Source organism: Schistocerca cancellata, unplaced genomic scaffold, assembly GCF_023864275.1.
Source record: "Schistocerca cancellata isolate TAMUIC-IGC-003103 unplaced genomic scaffold, iqSchCanc2.1 HiC_scaffold_850, whole genome shotgun sequence".
NCBI lineage: Eukaryota > Metazoa > Arthropoda > Insecta > Orthoptera > Acrididae > Schistocerca > Schistocerca cancellata.
In genome coordinates this window covers 200,001-205,000 of record NW_026046861.1, presented here as the reverse complement: position 1 = coordinate 205,000, position 5,000 = coordinate 200,001, and the positions used below count along the sequence as shown (strand labels likewise).

The 5,000-nt window shown below is 53.7% G+C and overlaps 1 non-coding gene across 1 annotated transcript in view; it reads right to left on the bottom strand.

Annotated features, from left to right (window-relative positions):
- The window catches only part of LOC126147274 (small subunit ribosomal RNA), a 1,909-nt gene extending 1,123 nt beyond the window's left edge, over positions 1-786 (bottom strand). The window contains exon 1 of the ribosomal RNA XR_007530134.1: positions 1-786. This exon is cut by the window's left edge and continues 1,123 nt beyond it. This is a non-coding gene — a ribosomal RNA (small subunit ribosomal RNA).
- Between the last annotated feature and the right edge of the window lie 4,214 nt (positions 787-5,000).

The window sequence follows — 5,000 nt, the reverse complement described above, 5'->3', positions numbered from 1 at the left end:
GGGGTCCGCCTCGGGACGCACGAACACGCACGAGGCGGTCGCACGCCTTCGGCTCGCCCCACCGGCAGGACGTCCCACGATACATGCCAGTTAAACACCGACGGGCGGTGAACCAACAGCGTGGGACACAAATCCAACTACGAGCTTTTTAACCGCAACAACTTTAATATACGCTATTGGAGCTGGAATTACCGCGGCTGCTGGCACCAGACTTGCCCTCCAATAGATACTCGTTAAAGGATTTAAAGTGTACTCATTCCGATTACGGGGCCTCGGATGAGTCCCGTATCGTTATTTTTCGTCACTACCTCCCCGTGCCGGGAGTGGGTAATTTGCGCGCCTGCTGCCTTCCTTGGATGTGGTAGCCGTTTCTCAGGCTCCCTCTCCGGAATCGAACCCTGATTCCCCGTTACCCGTTACAACCATGGTAGGCGCAGAACCTACCATCGACAGTTGATAAGGCAGACATTTGAAAGATGCGTCGCCGGTACGAGGACCGTGCGATCAGCCCAAAGTTATTCAGAGTCACCAAGGCAAACGGACCGGACGAGCCGACCGATTGGTTTTGATCTAATAAAAGCGTCCCTTCCATCTCTGGTCGGGACTCTGTTTGCATGTATTAGCTCTAGAATTACCACAGTTATCCAAGTAACGTGGGTACGATCTAAGGAACCATAACTGATTTAATGAGCCATTCGCGGTTTCACCTTAATGCGGCTTGTACTGAGACATGCATGGCTTAATCTTTGAGACAAGCATATGACTACTGGCAGGATCAACCAGGGAGCTGCGTCAACTAGAGCTGAGCAGCCGGCCGCCCGGGAGTGTGTCCCAGGGGCCCGCGCGAACACGCAAGCGTCCGCTCAATTATTCTGCAAACAGGAGGAGGCTGAGCTCCCCTGCACAATACACCTCGAAACCCTCTCAGGTCCCGGCGGCGCGCAGCGCCGTCCTAAGTACTTGGTCGGGTTCGAGAGAGGCGCAATCGCCCGGAGTTAGGCGAGTAGACGCTTTAGGTGCGACCACCCGTGCTCCCAACTGAGCTTGCCGCTGCCGACAGAGGCCCGGGAGCGTGCTGTCGTGGCATTGCCGGCGGGAGACAACACGCGCCACCTACGGTGACCGGCAGCTCCAACGCCAGCGCCACAGAAGGGCAAAGGCCCCACGTGGGTGCCGAAGCGAACTCTCCCAGCACAGCGCACGTGCCAACACGTCTGCACAACTGCGATACAAACCACCAGCGAGAACCGCTGGGGCGACCGAGCAGCAGACGGCGTCGCGGCGCCGAGTGCCGGGCGGCGGCGCATCCTCAACGCACACAGTCCTCAATCGGACCAGCACACTGCAGATGTCCACCGCGCTTCGCACCGGGCCGGCGAGGACCCACTTTGGCTGCACGGCGCCGCGCGCAGGGTGCCCCGGCGCGCAGCTGCGCCGCCTGCCGCGTCCGTCGGCCGGCGCGCCTGCCACTGGGCGCCCCCACCAGCCGGCTGTAGCGCGTGCGCCCACGCACCGCGCGGCCAGCACGCCGGGCGGCCCCCCCTCACCGGCCGGGGACAGTCCCACCCACCCACAGCCGCGTATCGCTTCACACCCAGATTCACATTCACGTTCGTTGGTATGGTGGGCACCGCTTCGTAGCTGTACCGATCGTTGCCCTCACAGATGTACCTCCAGCAAGGACAACCGCACCACAACGGGTTACCAGTTGTTCATTTGCGTAACGTCACCAGTAAACGTACACGTCCATCCCCGTTTGCAAAGTCAACTATTATTGCATGCCTGCCTGTCAGGTGTCAAGACACACTACATCCGCTCACATCCACGCAACAAAATGTGCCCGACTAGAGGGCACGTGGAAGGTGCCCCCGTACGTATGCGATGTCCATTGCGCGACCAACTGTCAACCGGCCTCTGTAGCATGTCGCAGATGTGGAACGCGGGGCACCGTGCTATCACATTGTGTGAGAAGAGACTACTACGTCTGCATACACGCGCCACTACATGAACAGACGGCTCATGCTGATCGCCATCCACTGCGTCCATTACTCCCACACGTCTCTATGGCGTACCACACTGCAATGCAGCTGTTATGGGGAGATGACACGTAGCTGTGTACACAACATTCTGAGCGGGTTGCGGTTGGACAATACATTAATGTAACGTGTCATATGCCAATTACAGAGCAGGGTAAGGCACAACTTGGGTTAGGTTAAGGCACAACTTGGGTTAGGTTAAGGCACAACTTGGGTTAGGTTAAGGCACAACTTGGGTTAGGTTAAGGCACAACTTGGGTTAGGTTAAGGCACAACTTGGGTTAGGTTAAGGCACAACTTGGGTTAGGTTAAGGCACAACTTGGGTTAGGTTAAGGCACAACTTGGGTTAGGTTAAGGCACAACGTGGGTTAGGTTAAGGCACAACGTGGGTTAGGTTAAGGCACAACGTGGGTTAGGTTAAGGCACAATGTGGGTTAGGTTAAGGCACAATGTGGGTTAGGTTAAGGCACAACGTGGGTTAGGTTAAGGCACAATGTGGGGGTAGATTGCGGTACAAATTGCATTACATTGCGGTGCAAATTGCATTACATTGCGGTGCAAATTGAGTTACATTGCGGTGCAAATTGAGTTACATTGCGGTGCAAATTGAGTTACATTGCGGTGCAAATTGAGTTACATTGCGGTGCAAATTGAGTTACATTGCGGTGCAAATTGAGTTACATTGCGGTGCAAATTGAGTTACATTGCGGTGCAAATTGAGTTACATTGCGGTGCAAATTGCGTTACATTGCGGTGCAAATTGCGTTACATTGCGGTGCAAATTGCGTTACATTGCGGTGCAAATTGCGTTACATTGCGGTGCAAATTGCGTTACATTGCGGTGCAAATTGCGTTACATTGCGGTGCAAATTGCGTTACATTGCGGTGCAAATTGCGTTACATTGCGGTGCAAATTGCGTTACATTGCGGTGCAAATTGCGTTACATTGCGGTGCAAATTGAGGTAGGTTAAGGTGCAACACAGGTTAGGTTAAGGTGCAACATAGGTTAGGTTAAGGTGCAAGATGGGTTAGGTTAAGGTGCAAGATGGGTTAGGTTAAGGTGCAAGATGGGTTAGGTTAAGGTGCAAGATGGGTTAGGTTAAGGTGCAAGATGGGTTAGGTTAAGGTGACATAGGTTAGGTTAAGGTGACATAGGTTAGGTTAAGGTGACATAGGTTAGGTTAAGGTGACATAGGTTAGGTTAAGGTGACATAGGTTAGGTTAAGGTGACATAGGTTAGGTTAAGGTGACATAGGTTAGGTTAAGGTGACATAGGTTAGGTTAAGGTGACATAGGTTAGGTTAAGGTGACATAGGTTAGGTTAAGGGGACATAGGTTAGGTTAAGGTGACATAGGTTAGGTTAAGGTGACATAGGTTAGGTTAAGGTGACATAGGTTAGGTTAAGGTGACATAGGTTAGGTTAAGGTACAAACTGGGTTGTGTTATGGTACACATTGCGTTGTAGTACAGTACACGTTAGGTTTGGGTACGGTACACAATGTGGTATGGGATGGCGTGTTGTGGGGGGGAGGGGGGGGGGGGAGGTTCGTTGATATCGACCGTAGGACGTGGATGCCCGAGGCAGCGTCAGTGTGTCAAAGGAGTTATGTCACGTCGGGATGCGCTTTTCGCCAGTGAGAGGGGGCGAGCCGTGTCTGTGGTTGCGGCAGACCTGTGTGTTTCATTCCTGCCAGTGTGTTTGTGCTGTAAGACGAGGCAGTGTGGTGGTGATGGGTGCACCCCTGTGTAGGACATGTGTGGGTGTTGGTGGCTTCTCTGAGCAATTGTGGTTGTCGGACGAGTGGGGTATTCTGTTTTATGATTGGACCTCCCGGTCTGGTTATCATAGCGTAGTTGGTGTACTGTGGCGGATAGGATGCACCGGACGTTGGTCCATGCTGGTGCTTAGTAGTTGTATCTGTGTCTGTTACAGGCAGAGAGTAGTGTGTGATAGAGTGTGTGGCTGACGTGTGGTTCATTTTGTGTGTACGGACGTTCAGCATGTATAGGGGCATTTGCGTATATAATCTATCATAATCTATCTATGTGGGCCTGCATAGTTTACTGAGCAGTGCTGTGAGGTGACTGAACTACGAGTGACGTACTGATTTACAGCGGAATGATTGCCTTGTACCAAAGATGGAGTATCGGCTCTACGACAGCGTTGGCACCGCAGGAAATGGTCTCGTAAAACGGCCCTCCCACCGTCATCGTTGTGAGGGGTAGGGACCGCCTATATTCTGAGAGGAGCCCTGTTTGCCACTGGGCGTGGGGTCTCGCATCCTGCGGTTCAGTGCCCCCAGGGAAGCGCGCGGAGGTGGTGCTGCTGCTGCTGCTGCTGTAGCAAGCGAGCTACTTACAGCATGTATAGGGACAGCGGGAATATGGCATATTCGATATAACTCTTCATGAAACGCAAGATATAGGGGCGGATTGCACGTTACGAGTGCGGGAAGAGTCCGCCGTTCATCCGCTGGAGTTGCGATTTGGGCGGTTGGGGTGGGGCACGTGCGGGTGCGGGTGGAGCGATTGTCGGTCGACGACTTCGTGCGACGCAGGCACAGGCGTTGGGGCTCCTGTGGTGGGCAGATGATGCAGGGTTTGTGGGTGGCGTCGGAAAATGGGCACTGTGGGACCTAGCGATGTCGTAGTCGGCGTGGCGTCTCATAGATGGCGGTATCATCGGTGCAGCAGGTCATGTTGCGGGGGACCTGCAGGTGGCGGTATTTTTGTTTGTGGTGCGCTCGACATGGTGGACGTAGTGTCGTCCGATTCGCGTAGATGGAGCTATTGCATGTGGTTTCGTCACATTGTCATAGATGGCGGTGCCGTGTTTTGGAGGTATGGTTGGCGTAGTTTCGTTGGATTCCTGTAGATGGAGGTGTCGTTTCTGGGCCGGATGGCAATGTAGTTTGGTCACATTCCCAAAGATGGCTGTGTTGTGCCTGTGGGCGGCATTGT